The sequence below is a fragment of the Pseudonaja textilis genome, chromosome 7 (genome assembly GCF_049901715.1).
Source record: "Pseudonaja textilis isolate UNSWEBS1 chromosome 7, rPseTex1.2, whole genome shotgun sequence".
Taxonomy (NCBI): Eukaryota; Metazoa; Chordata; class Lepidosauria; order Squamata; family Elapidae; genus Pseudonaja; species Pseudonaja textilis.
This window is the reverse complement of record NC_141996.1, coordinates 38,294,532-38,312,802: the sequence shown is the minus strand read 5'-3', so window position 1 is coordinate 38,312,802 and position 18,271 is coordinate 38,294,532. Positions and strand designations below refer to the sequence as shown.

Genomic DNA, 18,271 nt, shown 5'->3' with positions numbered 1-18,271 from the left:
GAGACCTCTTAATTGGATTAATGTGTTGAAGAACCTGAAGAATTTTTCCTTTTTTTAAAGCTTTTTATTCTTCACTTTTCCATCTTTTTTAGGATTTTACAACTTTTTCTCCTTTGTGTATGTTTATGTTTTTTTCCTTCATTTTTGAATTTTCATTGTTATCTAATTAATCGGTTGGATTAAGGTATACAAGAACCTGAAGAAATTCTTTTTTCTTTATTATTATTATTATTGTTAGGCTTCTTTTTTCCTACTATTTTTATTTGGAGTCACAATTGGTTACTTTACAATCGGATTAAGGTCTAGAAGAACCTGAAGGTTTTGAATTGTTTGAAATGTGTAGGAAATTAACAGCTACCGGCTGTTCAACTTCTACTTCCTCCTCTCCACCATCTGAAGGACAAGGTTTAATACAGACAACGTAAAGGCAAGAGAAAGAACAAGAAAAAGAAAAAGTGACCCTGCAGATGATTATGCAAGGAATTCAAAACATTCAAACAAGATCAGAGGATAATGAAAAGAAAATAGAGAACATCAAACAAAGAACAGGGAAAACTGATGAAAAAATGGAGAACATCCAACAAATGATGATGAAGAATGATGAGAGACTACTAAAAATTGAAGAAGATAAAGAGATAAGAAGATTGGAGACATTGGTAGCAGATTAACTGTGGTTGAACAAGATAAAAGTGGTATGCTGAGATGGGAGATGGACAGATCAGAATGTTATCTTAGATTCCAAAACATAGAGTAAGAAAAAGGACAAAATCTAGCTGAGATAATGATAGAAATATTGGCTGAAGCTTTGGAAATAACGGAAGAGAAGATAATGGATGGAATAGATGAGGTTTATCGAGTCTTCACAAGATACGCAATGAGAAATAGCCTACAAGAGAAGTCCACATCAGATTTACAAAGAAAGTCATTAAAACGCAAATATTGCAAGTGGCAAGAGAGAAAACATTGAAATATAAAGATAAGGAGATTGTGGTTTTGAAACAAGTACCCAGAAAAGTGAGAGAGATGAAAAGAGAATACCGATTCTTGACCAAATTGCTACTTTAAAAAGAGGTGAATTATAGATGGCTGATTCTAGAAGGTTTAATGTTCACATGGCAAGAACAGAGATACAGAATTGATTCAATTGAGAAAGCTGAATCATTTTATAGGGAATTTTTCAGAGGGAAAGAGGAAGAGGCAGAAAAAGAAATTTCACTAATTGAATTCCAAGAGGACTGCCAAATGACAACTGAAAAAGAGGAAGGTGCAGTAGGTGGAAAGGAGGAAGCCAAAGGTCAACGTGAACCAAGATCCACGAGAGCTGTCAAACCTAACTACAAAATATAACCATGGAAGAGAAAAAATTGATTACAATTAATATAAATGGACTTAATTCAGCCGTTAAAAGAAGGAAAACCTTCCATAAATTAGAGAAATTAAAATTTGATATAATCTGCCTACAAGAAGTACATATTAAAAAGCAATATGAACAATTGTTGATACAGCCAAAACTAGGGAAAATATTTACCTCCTTGACACAATGCAAGAAAAGAGGAGTGGTTTTATATATTAAAGAGACTATTCCAGCGAAATTGATTTATACTGACGACGACGGAAGAATACTAATGGTGGAAATAATGGATAATAATACGAAAACACTCCTGATTGCAATCTATGCCCCGTATGATAAACAAGAAGAATTTTATGAAAAATTACATATCAAAATAACTGAACTGGACTACGCTAATATAGTTATGATGGGAGATTTTAATGGAATTGTAGGCAACAAACTGGACTATACAGCACAGAAAACAATACAGAAAAACAGAAAAACTCTCCCTAAATCTTTTTTAATATGGTAGATGAAATAAACTTAAAAGATACATGGAGAGAAAGAAATGCTAAAATTAAACAATACACCTTCTACTCAAATAGACACTTATCATGGTCCAGAATAGATATGATATTATTGTCAGCAGAATTGTTAGCTAATATCCAAGAAATAAATATTGAAACAAGTACTTGGGCAGATCACAATCCAATGACAATTAAATGGAAAGGACAAAGAAGAAGATCTAAATGGACGCTAAATAATACTATTTTAAAGGAAAAAGACTTCACACAGTAGATGGAAAAAGAACTGGCTTTTTTCTTTAGAGAAAACAAAAAAGAAGATACATCAATCCAGAATGTATGGGATACAATGAAGGCATATGCCAGAGGCTTGATAATAGACTATACAAGGAAAAAAAAATAATATGAAAAGATTAGCCTCTAAGGCATTAGAGGATGAGTATAAAGGACTTGAAAAAGAGCTACAGAAAATGCCACAGAAAAAGGACATTAAGTTAAAAATGGATATAATTAAACATAAAATGGGTCTAATAGAAAAAGAAGAATTAGCACAGAAAATTAGAGGTGCTAAACAGAATTACTTTGAAGATACAGATAAACCAGGTAGATGGTTAGCATATAAATTGAGAAAGGAGAAAGAATCAAGGAAAATATTGCAATTAATAGATGACCAAGGCCAAGTTTGCTATGGTAGTAAAGAGAAGAAGGAAATCATTCTAGACTATTATGGGAAACTATACACACAAGGGAATATTGATGAGGAAAGAGTTAAACAGTATTTACAGAATGCTAATTTACCCCAGATACCTAAAGAGATTGAAACAATGTTAGAAAGCAATATAAGGATGATGGAGTTAACTGAAGCACTCAAGAAGCAAAATAATGGTAAGGCACCAGGCCCAGGTGGACTTCCGGCAGAATTTTACAAAACATTACAAGAATCATTGAATCTTCCATTGCTAGAAGTTATGAATGAAGTTATGTTAAAGAAGAGGATACCCAAATCATGGTCAGAAGCTTATATTATACTTGTTCCAAAAGAGGAGGCCGATCCATTACAAATCAAGAACTATAGACCTATTTCCCTACTAAACGCAGATTATAAAATTTTTGCTTCAATATTGGCAGAAAGACTTAAAAAATACTTAAATAATTTTATCCATCCTGATCAAAATGGATTTCTGCCAAAGAGACAAATTAAAGACAATATGAGAGTAATCTTGGACATTTTGGAATATTACGAGGCACATCCTGAAAAACAAATGGCTTTGATATTTGTAGATGCACAGAAGGCATTTGATAACGTGAATTGGCGATTCATGTTGTTACTGCTGGAACAGATGGGCTTTGCTAGAAAATTTATTCAAGTAATAGAAGCTATATATCATAAGCAAACGGCAAATGTAATGATAGGAGAACTGACAGACTCTATTGATATAAGAAAAGGAACAAGACAAGGGTGCCCACTGCCACCTCTGTTGTTTGTGTTAACTTTGGAAGTGCTAAATAGAAATATTAGAGATGAAACGAATATAAAAGGGATGAAAATTAAAAAGGAAGAATTTAAGTTGCAAGCATTTGCAGATGATCTGGTTTTTATTCTAGAAGACCCACTAGAAACAGCATCAAAATTGATAGAAAAGATAGAGACATTTGGAAAGGTGGCTGGTTTGAAAATAAATAAAGATAAGACAAAGATTTTGACAAAGAATATGCTATCAAGACAAAAGGAAGAACTGGCAGACTTACTGAAAATTCAGGTTACGAATAAGATCAAGTACTTGGGGATATACTTGACAGCAAGATGCAGTACACTAAAAGAAAATAATTATACGAAACTTAAACAGCAGATAGCGCTAGATTTGGCGAAATGGGAAAATTTACAACTGTCATTAATAGGAAGAATATCAACAATCAAGATGAATATATTACCCAGAATTTTATATTTGTTTCAAACAATTCCAATTAGGCTTGGAAAAGATTATTTTGAAGATTTAAATAAAATTGTGTTGAAATTTATATTGCAAGGTAAGAAAGCGAGAATAAAGTTAAAACTTTTGCAAGATGCTAGAATAAGAGGAGGATTTGGTTTGCCTAATTGGGAGTTGTATTACCAAGCTACAAATTTGATGTGGGTTAAGGAATGGATAACATTAAGAAATCCTAGATTGTTGACACTAGAAGGACATGATCTGTTGTTGGGGTGGCATGCTTTTTTATGGTATAAAGGAACTAAAACACAGGGGTACTTTAGAAGACATTATATATGGGAGTCTCTGTGGTTAAACTGGGAGAAGATTAAAAGATAATGTTATTTGAAAATTCCAATCTGGTTATCGACTATTGAAGCATTTTCTTATCCTATAATATACAAAAAGGAACAAACAGTTAGATATGGGGAAATATTGAATGAAAAGGGTGAACTTAAATCTATACAAAAACTAGAGGAACAAGGTATAAAGATGAATTGGTTTTCATATGCGCAAATACATTCAAGGTATGATAAAGATTTTAAAACAGAAGATTTCTATGATAAACTGACTGATTTAGATAAGATTTTGACAGGTACTGATGAAAAGGTGATTAAAAAATTGTATGGATATTTATTAGAAATTAAACTAAAAGAAGAACAAGTTAAAGAAATGATGATTGCTGGGGGAAGAATGTTGGATATAGGATTGATCTAGAGAAATAGCAAAAATTGTGGTCTCAAAATTATAAAATGACAATGTCAACAGCATATAAAGAAAATTTGTATAAGATGTTTTACAGGTGGCATTTCCCCCCGACAAGAATAGCAAGAATGTTCAAGAATAAATCCGAAAAATGTTGGAAATGTCATCAGACACCTGGCTCATATTTGTGCAGATGCTAAAAAATACTGGACTAAAATACACACGTGGTTGGAAAAAATGACAAAAAAACATATCGACTTGAAACCAGAGATATTTTTATTGGGAATTTTACCTGAAATATATAGTAAAGATTTGAAATAGTTGATTGTAAATGTATTAACAGCGGCTAGGATTGTATTTGTTAAAAACTGGAAAAATAAGAAAATACCATCACAGGAAGAAATTATTAAGAAAATATTGGAATGTGCTGAAATGAGCAATTGACATTTGAAATTAGAGAACAGGATGATAAACAATTTTATAAAGTTTGGGATCTATTCTATCAATGGTTAGACAATAAAATATAGTAACGAAATATGTAGACTTTTGGAAAATACTAAATATATAAAGATGTATTCTTTTCTTATTATATCTACAAAATGTTTTTAGGATAGATTTGGGATGATAATTTGAATTGTCACAAAACGAATTAAGTAAAATATGATTATTTTCCAAAGCATGCATGAATAAAAGTATAGTCAAATGATTGATTAATAATGATACCAATGTATTTAATATTGGATTGAAGATATGAGATCATATACAATGTAATTGCAATTGAAGACTACGAAATAGAAGCACAAAACAATTTGTAAACCAACCGGTACACTGTATGTACATATATGGAAGATGGCCTGATGTTTTTATGTTTTATTTGTTTATGTTTGTTTTAAAAACCAATTAATTTTTTTTTTTAAAAAGACAATTTTGTAGTCATGTCACCAGCATGACTATAGGCTGAGATGCACAGAAAACTGTTACTTTCCCACTAAAGTGATACCTATTTGTATAGTCACATCTGCATGCTTTCAGGTGGAGCTGGGGAAAATAATGGAAATTCACCCTGTCTGATGACATTCAGATCTTGAACTGCACATGAACATGCACATACACATATACAAACATAAAGACTACAAAAAATAAAAATCTACTTTATAAGCATTCATTTGGAATAGCTGAAAATGGTTTATGTATTAAGCAAAACTGGAACACTGCAATGGCATCTGGGAAAAGAAAATGTTATTTAAATATTATTCTTTACAAGGGTTCATAAACTTTTCAGGTTATGGAACTTGGTAAAAAATGTTCTGGAATCTTTAATCAAGAGGGAAATCACTAATGATAAAAATAACAATAAGCTTATTATAGTTTATTTGGGCAAATATATTTATATAGTATATTAAAAAGCAAATTATTGTCCCTGATACTTATTTTAAGTAAATTACTTATTGTAAATGCAAAATTAACATTTCCAGCATACAAAAATTAAAACTTGACTCTCACAATTATTTCGGTAGCTAAGGTTTAATCAAACATATCAATGTTCAGTGACTCAGATGTAATTGTTGATGGATGCCTGGCCATTTTCAAGCAATATTATTTCTTCTTCATTATCGTCAAGATTGGTTTATCTTGGATCCACATCAGTTTTTCAGAGAATCTTAAAGATTCTGAAAGTTTGAAAAAAACTATTTTACAGAATATAACAGTGAAAAAAAATACTTTTACAAGCTTAAAGTTATCCCACTAGTGAACAACTATGCAGATGAGTCACAGCTATCAATCATTTTAATATATTACGCTTAGATTCTATTCACTTTTTACAGATTTTTTTTATCGCAGCTATTTGTTTTGTAGCTATTCCTATTTCTCTTTTCCCACAACAACAACCCTAGAGAGAGGGAACAATTAGCTAAAAGTCACTCAGTGATAGGGATCAAATTTGTTCTTTTCCATTACTATACTATTAGCTGTGAGAAATCAAGATCTGGAGAGGGCGGTGTTAAGTTTATTCCCATTGAGAACTAAGGAATCAAAGCCTTTCCTGCTTCCCCAGAAAGCTCTGCAGGTAAATAGTGACCTTGATCAGATGGGGTGGGGATGAAATTAAAGCCTCTCTACCAAAGTCTCTGCAGGGAAGATAGCTTTTGCCGTCAATGGCAGAAGAAAACAGGGTGGTAGGAAGATATTAGAATTGACCATTACCTATGTGAGGGTGTGTGTTGTGTATAGGTGAGACAGAGAAAGTGCAAAAGATCAAAATATTCTGCAACCATTAATTTAGTTCTTCACCACAGACCGGTTATGATCTACCCCATATTGATGGAAAGGTGGGTGCTGAATAAGGACACAAATAACAAGCAACACTTAGTCCAGACTGCAATGTTTTCTGGAACAGTTAACTTCAAGAAAAAATAATCTTTCTACAATATATGAAAGGGATAGTAAAATAAATTACAGGTATGTGGAGAATTTCTGCTCATAGCTGCTCACAAGTTGTCTAATCCTGCTCTGGAAAGACCACAAGCAACTGGGACAGGTGATTAAAGCTTTAAGGAGAATTCCATCACAGGTTATCTTTGTGTGTGTGAGAGAGTGGGGGGGGGGGAGGGAGGGGGGGAGAATATCTGTATTTTGCTATTGGTATTGGTATGTAGCACTGAAGTTTTCCAAATTTGGTTTCTGGATGCAGATCCTTCATTACCCTTCATTGAGATCAAATCATCAGAGCAGAAACTCTGGAGAAATGAGGTTCACTAGTTGGCAGGACTTTGCAAAAATTTGGATGAAATGATCTTGTGGCCAGTTTTGTTTTGCAAATGATTTATATCATATTGGTGATAGATTATTTGTTTGGCTAATAAGGAAATTCTGTATTGGTATATTTTCTATGTAACCAATATTGTTGGGATTGTTGTTCTTTTCCTGTGTTTGATGTTGGTTATTAGATTATAAATATTATTTTTCTATTTAAATCATTAATATGGTGATCAGCAGCGAACACTTTTTAAAAAATATAAAATGAATATTAACAAAGGGTTAAAAAAACCGTCTCAGACAAAATCTAGACGAAATAATTGACAAAGACTTGTCAATGAGTCAATATAAGATGAGCCAATATTAGCTGAAACTCAGCCCCACAGGCAGAGTTCCAGCTAACTACTTTATTATGTTCTGCCTTCAATACAGGCATTTCCCCAGTCCGGCAGCATTCTCTTTGGAACAATTAAACCTCCAAGGCATTTAGGGAAAGTCAGTCCTAGCTCTTTTGCAGTTGGACAGTGACTCAAGGCTAACTCTATGCTTGATGTCTTCTCTGCTGGGTTGGGTGCTTCGCAACAGTAACTAATATCCCAACCTGCAGGCCTTAGGTTGATTCATTCATTTAGAAAATGTGTATCTTATATGTGACAATTCTAGGCACCTCACAATGAAATTTATTAAAAATGAGAATAACTATAACCAACTGAACTCCATAGACTTTATATCTCATCCACTACATTTGCTAGGGTCATTTCTATCTAGCCTAATGCTTGATGGTTTTCACACCCTCTTCATACCCTTCTAGAAGGCTAATAGGGCAGGGCCTCCAAATATTGGGGAGACACTGTTCCATAGGGTCAGGACAGCCATAGAAAACGTGCATCTCTTAGGTCACATCAGATGCAATATTTAAAGGAAGGAATATGGAACATACCCACCCTGACAGGATGTAGTTATTCTCAAGGAGAAGCAGTCTTTTACCTGTAGATAATCTGCCCCTGTGCCATTTAGGACATTAATGGTGATAACCAGCACCTTGATAACCAGACAAGCCTCCTTCAATTGACCCCAACCCACTGGGTTCACAACCTCTGGTGATCACAGAAAAAGAAGTGCAAGATCTATTTCACAGACAAAAGCCAGGAAAAACACCAGGGCCAGACAAGATAACTCCTTCTTGTTTAAAAGTCTGTGCTGACAAATTGGCCCCCATCTTTACCCCAATCTTCAATAAATCATTATAGATGTGCTATGTTCCTTCTTGCTTCAAATGCTCTACTATCATCCCAGTGCCAAAGAAGCCCTCGATCAAGGGACTGAATGAATACAGACCAGTTGCTCTAACATCAGTAGTTATGAAAACCTTTGAAAGGCTAGTGCTGGCCCACCTGAAAACCATCATAGATCCGCTGTTAGATCCCATGCAGTTTGCATACCGAGCAAATAGATTGACAGATGATGCTGTTAATATGGCTCTGCACTACATCTTACAACACCTGGAATCTCCAAATACCTACACAAGGGTCCTCTTTGTAAACTTCAGTTCAGCATTCAATATCATTATTCCAGTCATTCTTCTAGCTAAACTAAACCATCTAGAAGTACCTGAACACACTTGTAAGTGGATCAAAAACTTCCTAACAGACAGGAAGCAGTAGGTGAAGATAGGCAGAATCACATCTGATACCTGTACAATTAGCACAGCCACTCCCCACCAAGGCTGTGTGCTTTCTCCACTTCTCTTCTCCCTATATACAAATGGCTACATCTCAAACAATCCATCTGTTAAAATACTGAAGTTTGCAAATACAACAGTGATTGGCCTCATTCGAGACAACAATGAATCCGCATACAGACAGGAGGTTGTACAACTTACCTCGTGGTGTAACTGGAACAATCTGGAATTGAACACACTCAAAACTGTAGAAATGGTGGTAGACTTTAGAAGAAACCCTCCCATACTACCATCTCTTACAATACTAGATAACACAGTATTAACAGTAAAGACTATCAAAAATTCTAGGTTCTATCATATCACAAGACCTAAAATGAACACCTAACATCAAAAATATCATCAAAAAAGCACAAGAAAGAAGGTCCTTTTTGTGCCAACTCAGAAAGCTCAAACTCAGAAAGTATCAAACTGATACAGTTCTACAGAGGAATTATTGAGTCTATCATCTGCACCTCTAAAACTGTCTGGTTTGGTTCTGCAACCCAACAGGACAGACACAGACACAGACTTCAGAGTATAATTAGGACTGCAGAAAAAACAATTACTACCAACCTGCCTTTCATTGAGGACCTGTATACTAGACCAGACAAAAAGATGGCTATGAAAATATTTACAGACCCCTCACATCCTGGACATAAACTATTTCAACTCCTTCTCTCAAAACGATGCTATAGAGCACTGGTTCCCAAACTTTTTCAGTCCACTGCCCCCTTGGTGCTACAAACTCATCCTCAATGCCCCCCACCCAGGCTGGGATTCAAATTTCTGTGGGCGTGGCCTAATTTGAGAGTGTGGTTTGCTGGTCACATGACTGGGTGGGTGTGGCTTGCTGGTCACATGACTGGGTGGGTGTGGTTTGGTGACTGGCAAACCAAATACAAGTGGTCCTCACTTAATGGCCAGTTGCTTAGCAAGTGTTCTAATTTATGACTGGCCTTCCCAGAACTACTTGACCTGTTTTTGGAGTTTTGACAGCCATGCACACACATATACACATACTCCCTCCCAACCCTCCTGGAGCAGGTCATTGGAGTAGATTGCTCTCCTTTCCCAATGCTGCATTCGGGGCGAGGCCCCCAGGATCACCCCATTGAGCTCCTTGCACCAGAGCATGCAAGTCAATGGGGTGATCCTGCAGGGCCTTGCTTTGAACGCGGCGGCGGCGTGATTTTTTTCTCACCCCTGAATTGTGTCCTGTCACTCACCTCCAGTGCCCCCCCTGCTGCCTCCTAGCACCCCCCTGCCGGCCCCCTTGCCTCTCAGCGCTCCCTAAGGCATCGCACCGCCCCCCTGGGGGCGGTACCGCCCACTTTGGGAGCCACTGCTATAGAGCACTGCACACCAGAACAACTAGACACAAGAACAGTTTTTCCCTGCAAGCCATATTTGTTAAACAAATAATTCCCTCAACACTGTTCAACTATTTACAAAGTCTGCACTACTATTACTATTAATAGCTGCTTCAAGGGCTTGAATGACATAAATGAGGCATGAACGGTTAAATCTCATTCACAAGTTATTAAACATCATACCAAAGATGAACTTCACGTAATGTATTTTGCATACAGTGGAGTTTGGCTCATAAAGAATATTTAAATCTTGGCCTCTGACATTTAGCACTGGTTTATTAGGGGCTGAACATGTCACTCTCTCTTTTTGGTAGTTTTTGAGAATGTCTAACCTGTATCTGTTCCTCTTATGCTCTGTACCAATGTTTCTCAGTTCTCAAAAATATAGAATATAGAACAAATGTCCAAAAATAAAGAAGTTGCTGGTTCAAAGTTTATACTGATGACCTTTTTTTCTCCTACCATAGAATATTTCAAAAGGAAACAGCAAAAGAGGTACATGTTATTAAGTAGGCTGCCCTTCCTAGATAAGGAGGTTGTGACAATAATTGGAAAGGGAGAAATTACAGTATTTTAACTCATGTCACTACTCAATATTTTTTCCATAAGTTGCAAGGAAAATAACTATATGACAATGCAGATGCATTGAGAGAAAAACTATATTGTTGGCAAGTTATTGAAAAAGCAGTTTAAAACTACAGCAGCAGCAACAGGAATGAGTCTATTGAGAAAGAATTTCAAATTTTGTTCCTATAAGTCCTTTGGGCCTCTGTCCCCAGTTATACAGGTGAAACTTAAAAAATTAGAATATCGTGCAAAAGTTCATTTATTTCAGTAATGCAACTTAAAAGGTGAACCTAATATATGAGATAGACTCATTACCTGCAAAGCAAGATAGTTCAAGCCGTGATTTGTCATAATTGAGATGATTATGGCTTACAGCTCATGAAAACCCCAAATCCACAATCTCAGAAAATTAGAATATTGTGAAAAGGTTCAATATTCTAGGCTCAAAGCATCCCACTCTAATCAGCTCATTAAGCCATAACACCTGCAAAGGGTTCCTGAGCCTTTAAATGGTCCCTCAGTCTGATTCAGTAGGAATCACAATCATGGGAAAGACCACTGACCTGACAGTTGTGCAGAAAACCATCATTGACACCTTTCATAAGGACGGAAAGCTTCAAAAGGTAATTGCAAAAGAAGTTGGATGTTCCCAAAGTGCTGTATCAAAGCACTTTAATAGAAAGTTACGTGGAAGTGAAAAGTGTGGAAGAAAAAGGTGCACAAGGAGCAGGGATGACCACAGCCTGGAGAGGATTGTCAGGAAAAGGCCATTCAGAAGTGTTGGGGACTTTCACAAGGAGTGGACTGAGGCTGGAGTCAGTGCATCAAGAGCCACCACACACAGACAGATCCTGGACATGGGCTTCAAATGTCATATTCCTCTTGTCAAGCCACTCCTGAACAAAAAACAACATCAGAAGCATCTTACCTGGGCTAAAGAAAAAGAGAACTGGTCTGTTGCTCAATGGTCCAAAGTCCTCTTTTCTGCATCTCATCTCAATTTTTGCATCTCATTTGGAAACCAAGGACCCAGAGTCTGGAGGAAGAATGGAGAGGCACACACTGCAAGATGCTTGAAGTCCAGTGTGAAGTTTCCACAGTCTGTGTTGATTTGGGGAGCCATGTCATCATCTGGTGTTGGCCACTTCTGGCATGTGTGCCATAGGTTCACCATCACGGCCCTATACCATTTCAGACCAATGTTTGTCTAATATCTTCTTAAAAACTTCCAGTGTTGGAGCATTCACAACTTCTGGAGGAAAGTTGTTCCACTGATTAATTATTCTAACTGTCAGGAAATTCCTTAATTCTTAATTCCTAACTGTCAGGAATCCTCCTTAATTCTAGGTTGCTTCTCTCCTTGATTAGTTTCCATCCATTTTGTCCTGCCTTTGGCTGCTTTGGAGAATAGATCGATTCCGTATTCTTTGTGGAACCCCCTGAGATATTAGAACAGTGCTATCATGTCATACATAGTTCTTCTTTTCATTAAATTATCCAATTCCAGCATATATGTTTTAGCTTCCAATGCCCTAATCATCTTTGTTGCTCTTCTCTATATAATTTCTATAATCTCAACTTTTTTATGTCATGACAACCCAAACTGGATGCAGTATTCCAAGTGCGGCCTTACCAAGGCATTATAAAGTGGTATTAACACTTCATGTGATCTTAATTCCATCCCTCTGTTAATGCAGCCTAGAACTGTGATGGCTTTTTTGGCAGCTGCAGCACACTGCAGGATCATATTTAAGTGATTGCCCACTAAGACTCTAAGGTCCCTTACACAGTTACTACTATTGAGCTAGGTATCACTTATACTACCATGTTTTCCCCAAAATAAGACCTGGTCTTATTGGGAGGTTTGCTCCAAAATAAGTGCTAGGGAAACACAATTTCAGGATGAACAGCCCTGCTGGGCGCCCCAATTCCCAGTGTGTGGACAAAAGGTGGCAAGCACACGGGGGCTGATGGTGTCCCGAGCAGCTGTAGCCTGCTGATTGTGTACCTGTCCAAGCAGCAGATGGCGGCTGAGGTACAGGGTGGAAGCATGCAATCTGGATGCACTGTGCAGGCCATGGGAAAACAGAAAGTTGGTGGGCTAGAGTGGGCGGCCAGCCACAAGAGGCTTGTCTTCATGTCTCTTGGCTTGCCTGTGGTCCATGTGGAGCATCAGGTTTGTCTGCCTTCTCTTCCTGTATCTCTGCCTCTGTTTTCTGCTGATGCTGCCAGATGAAGATGAGCATCCCGTAGCCAGCCACCTGCTCCAGCCCACTGACTCTCAGCTTTCCTGCAGCACATCCGGATTGCCTGTCTCCCTCCTGCCTCTGCCTCCACCAGTTGCTGGGATGGGTAATCAACTTACTTACTCTGCAAAGGCTATGGCTGGTACTGGCCCCCATTGGCCCCCATGCCCTCGCTGCCTCCAGTGTTGACCATGCACAGTCCCACCTGGGCTGATGACAATCTTCACTAGGGCTTATTTTTGGGATAGGGCTTGTATTAGGTACATGCTTAAAAATCTGGCTGGGGCTTATTTTCAGGATAGGTCTTATTTTTGGAGAAACATGTTATACCTGTGCATTTAGTTTGTCTTGCCTAAACTTTCATAATTTCCCATTTGCTAATTGTAATCACACATTCCCAACTGCCTCTCCTTTTTCTGATTCAGTTGATCAACCACAGATGTAAACTTTTCCTTCCTTGATCATGGGATCAGCAAGCAAGCACTTCATTCAATAGAGAATATTAAAGCAAACATGTTTTATGATCCACATACCAAACAACCTTCTTAAAGCAGTCGATCAAGATTATTCACTCATATCAACTATGTATAATTATTGTTCCACTACAAATCTCCATGAAAATTTATTCTCATACAACTCTAGTCCCAGGGTATTGCTCCACAAATATTATGAAATGAACTATGATCCTCATAAACTTGTAACAATAGCAACACTTGTTTTAAGACTACAGATTATTTTATGAAACAAAACACAGCTGTTCTTCTGGAAATGTTTAAAATTTAAAATTTTACAAACTGTGATTAATTTACATTTTTGAAAATGTATTGTTTAAACCTGAATGTATAGATTGAAGTCTGTTCAAATATGTATGTATTATTAATGTACCAGTTTCTTTCTTTGTATGGGTCCTCCATTATAAGACAAAAAAATAACCTCAAATCTGACACATAATAAACATATAAAGTCACCAGAAAAACAAATATACCTTTAATGAAACAAGGCCAATACTGGCTTTCGGCATAAGCTAAACAAGCTACAACTACAGCCTTAATCTATTGAATCCCAAGGTGGCCAGAGTAGAGCCTTCAGAAGAATCTTCCAAATTTCCTAGGAAATTATTAGAAAAAGAGAAGATTAGCGTTAGGATATCCTTACCAAGTATAGTGTTTCCTACCCAAACTAGAAGCAACTTCCAGAACTTCTAGATTCTTCAAAGCGTTTTGGGCTATTTCCCAGAGTAACTGGGTACTTTGAAATCTTGCTGGAGAAAGAGGCTAGAGAAATTCCCTTTGATATATCAATAAGTAAGCCAGGGCGTGTTTAGCTTCTTTGAAAGCTAAATCCTTTGGGGATTCCCTGTTAAGCAGAATGGAGGGAAAACAGAAACTTCAAGTTTCCTCTGAGAAATGTTTCTTTTTGCTCCTCCCCACCCTCGTGCCACTATGAAAGAAGAAGAAGAGGAGGAGGAGGAGGAGGGGGAGGGGGAGGAGACCGGGAGGAGAAACACTCTTTCATACATACACTTAGATTTAAAGTGTACAGATTATGAGAGCTAATCCAGCAGGAATCCTGGGGAATGACATTCAGCATATTCTCAGTGGTGTTGAACAGTTCCACAGTTAGTTCCATCAGCTATGATCTTTGCTGATCCAGTCAGGTTTGACAGCAATCAGACATGTCCTGATCACATCCTGTGTTTGCAAAATCCTCTAAAAGGGACAACATTTGAAATCTCTAGAAGTTGCAGGTGGGTTTCAATCAGAGGTGGTATTTAGCAGGCTCTGACCAGTTCTGGAGACCCGGTAGTGGAAATTTAGAGAAACGGCCAATACTACCTCTGACTGGAGATTTTACAACATCCTTCCCCTGCCATGGTCACCAAACCATGCCCACAGAACCAGTAGTAAAAAAATTTGAATCCCACCACTGTTTCAATACAGTACTAACCTATGCAAAGTACCAAGATGACATGGTGTCTGAACTGAAAGATGGTTACTAGTTGTTTAGCAGGCCAAATTTAAACTGTGGTAATATTTGTCCTAAAATCCATAATGGTTTAGGGCAGTGGTTCCCAAACTTTTTCAGTCCACCGCCCCCTTGGTGCTACAAACCCATCCTTGGTGCCCCCCACCTGGGGGTGGGATTCAAATTTGTGTGGGCATGGCCTAATTTGAAGTGTGGCTTGCTGGTCATATGACTGGATGAGTGCGGCTTGCTGGTCATGTGACTAGGTACGTGTGGCTTGCTGGTCATGTGACTGGGTGGGCGTGGCTTGCTGGTCACATGACCGGGTAGGTATGGTTTGGTGGTCATGTGACTGGGTGGACATGGCCAGATGACTGGCCTCCCCAGAGCTACTTGACCTGTTTTTTGGAGTTTTGACAGCCACGCACACACACACACACACACACACACACACACACACACACACACACACTCCTAACCCTGCTGGAGCAGGTCATTGGACTAGAATCGGCAAAGCATCTCTGATTAGATTCTTGTAGTGAATAGAATCTAATCAGAGATGCTTTGCCGATTCTTGTTGATGTTTTATTTGTATTTCTTTATTTTATGTTGCTGAATTGCATTGACATGTGTGTCCTTTCTTGTGTACAACCCAGAAGCTTTTGTGATTCTTTGCAGCAAAAATTACTGACCTCTGGTTTGCTCTACTTTTCAAACGTGCCACCACTGCTGTGTTCTAGGTGCCATCCCATTGATCCTGCTGCATCGGAGAGACCTGCCCAAGCAAGTCTGAGCGGAGTGGGGGGGAAAGGGTGCAAGCTGTTTCCCCCCCACCTATGCCCCCTAGCCCCAATTCAGCCTCCATGCACATGCGCCCCTTGCCAAGCTACAGAAGGCTGCTGGGGGGGGGGTGGGGTGTCCCAGACCCCGGAGTGAGTGGGTGGGTGGATGGGTGCAAGAGACTCCTTAATCCATATTGCAACTGGGGAGAGGGTGTAAGCCTGTCCCCCCCGCCATCCTCTCCCCAATTTTCCCAGCTTGGGGGAAACAGCGCTGCTCCCCCCCATCAGTCCATTCCTGTGCATGCGCCCACGCACTCCCGCTCACCCACCCACTTTGCACCGACAGGGCATCTTTCCCCCCGCCACTATTGGCAGCTCTTTGGGCATCACGCGGCGCAAGTCCTGTGCAGTAAGGTGGCTGGCTGCCTGCGCAAACTGGCTGGCTTGGAAGGGTTGCTTACCCCATGGAACCCCTTGCACCACTCCGGTGCAACAGTCAATGGGTAAGCCTGAGAGAGGGAGAGAGAGAGAGAGAGAGAGAGAGAACTGGTAGAATCCCACCCCTGAATTGCACCCTGCACCCACCTCCAGTACCCTCCTACCACTTCTTAGCATCCCCCTGCTGCCCCCCTTGCCTCTTAGCGCCCCCCTAAGGCATCCCACCCCCCCAGGGGGTGGTACCTCCTACTTTGGGAACCACTGGTTTAGGCCCTGATAATCTGAAAGATTTCATCAGTAAACTATTGAAATCTGTAGCAAAAGCCTGCCCCACCCTTGTGACATAACTGCTATGAAGGATTTGTATATCTGGCACTTGAGGGTGGTCAGTATGCAATCTATCTGTCAAAGAGACCAGGCCTTTAAAGTCAAGTGACCTTCTTTGTGGTTTAATTTTATTTTATCTTCCATTTTTATTTGTATGAGTATCTATACTGTAAAATAATTATAGCATTCTCTGTGAAGGTGGAGGCAGCGTACAGTTGTTTTTAAATTAAAAATGAAATTTTAATCTAAATGTTTACATTTGATTTAAAATTATTTGTTACATCTTATACCGTTGGAGAAAAATAAATGTAAAGTTTTAGCTTAAAAATATGGAAAGTTGCTCCCTTTAGTACTTCCCTTCATGGAAATCTAGGGATTTCTTAGAGGAGGGCCCAGGAGGGTCTACTGTTGCTCCTGCCCTCTGGAACATCCTGTTCTCCCCACCCACCCATGTGAGGTTGGCCTCAACCAGAGGTGGTATTCAGCAGGTTGTGACCAGTTCTGGAGAATCCGTAGCGGACGTTTGGAGTAGTTTGGAGAATCGGCAAATACCACCTCTGACTGGAGATTTTACCGTGTCCTTCTCCTGCCACACCCACCAAGCCACACCCACAGAACCGGTCGTAAAAAAAATTGAATCCCACCACTGGGCCCAACTCTCCTATCATTTTGTGAGAGGCTAAAGACAAGTCTTTGCCCCATCAGCTTGGGACTCCAATGGGGAAAGAGCACAATAGAGGTAGTTGATTGAGTAATAACAGATCCCATCTGCCCCCACACTCTGTCTTCTCCCTATGTATCTTTGGTTTTAATGTTTGTTTTTAACCTTTCATGTTTTAGCTTAAATGTACAGTAACTAAGCTGCTCATGGTAAGATGGACAGCAAAAAAAATAATAAAAAAATTATATATGGACAGCCAATAAATTTTATTGGGTATTGGTGGAAACCTTTCATTTTCCTCAGCTAAGCAGACTTTTCTGATCACCAAACACAGAAACAAACCTGTGGAACATCCTCCTTTCTATCAAGTCTATCTGAATGAGGTGTTCAATAAACCCTTTTCAGGAAGGAAGGAGGGAGGGAGGGAGAGAGAGGAAGGGAGGGAGAGAGAGGGGGAGGGAGGGACGGAGGATAGGAAGGAGGAAATTCCACGTGTTCGTTTCCACGTTTGGTGATCAGAGGAAATTAGCTGAGGAAAACGGAAGGCTTCCACCAACGCCCATCCGTTTGGCTACTTCTCAGTCTTATATATATAATATAAATATATATATAAATATATATGCTGTAGGACTGCAACTTTAACTTGGGTTTCGCTTTCTGCCACCCAAACGACATCCAAACAAAACTTCCCGTGAAGCAAAGCGACGATCGTTTGACCGGGATACACTTCTTTTCGGCGCTCTTCGTCAAAGTCGGTTCCCCAAGAACTGGCTGCAGCTTTGCCTTACTGCCACCCGCGGCTTTAGATAAGCCGCCACCGCGGCTTCTCGCCCCCGTTTTCTTTCGGGTTTCAATCGCTGTCATTCGTAGAGTTGTAAGTATGGCTGAGTCACCTATTTAAAATAACCC

General features: G+C 38.9%; 2 protein-coding genes across 4 annotated transcripts in view; one reads left to right on the top strand and one right to left on the bottom strand.

Moving 5' to 3' along the window:
• ADPRH (ADP-ribosylarginine hydrolase) overlaps nucleotides 1-18,271 on the top strand; it is a 41,143-nt gene that overhangs the window by 11,301 nt on the left and 11,571 nt on the right. The window contains exon 1 of one of the 2 annotated variants that reach the window (XM_026700696.2): nucleotides 17,816-18,236. The exons of the other annotated variant lie outside the window; for it this stretch is intronic. The gene's annotated coding sequence lies outside the window, so the exon portion shown is untranslated. Of the gene's footprint in view, nucleotides 1-17,815; nucleotides 18,237-18,271 lie in introns of those variants that run through there. 2 annotated transcript variants of the gene reach the window in all.
• Nucleotides 1-18,271, bottom strand: part of LOC113436336 (programmed cell death 1 ligand 1-like) — a 53,965-nt gene that overhangs the window by 35,060 nt on the left and 634 nt on the right. The window contains exon 1 of one of the 2 annotated variants that reach the window (XM_087937485.1): nucleotides 11,872-12,237. The exons of the other annotated variant lie outside the window; for it this stretch is intronic. The gene's annotated coding sequence lies outside the window, so the exon portion shown is untranslated. Of the gene's footprint in view, nucleotides 1-11,871; nucleotides 12,238-18,271 lie in introns of those variants that run through there. 2 annotated transcript variants of the gene reach the window in all.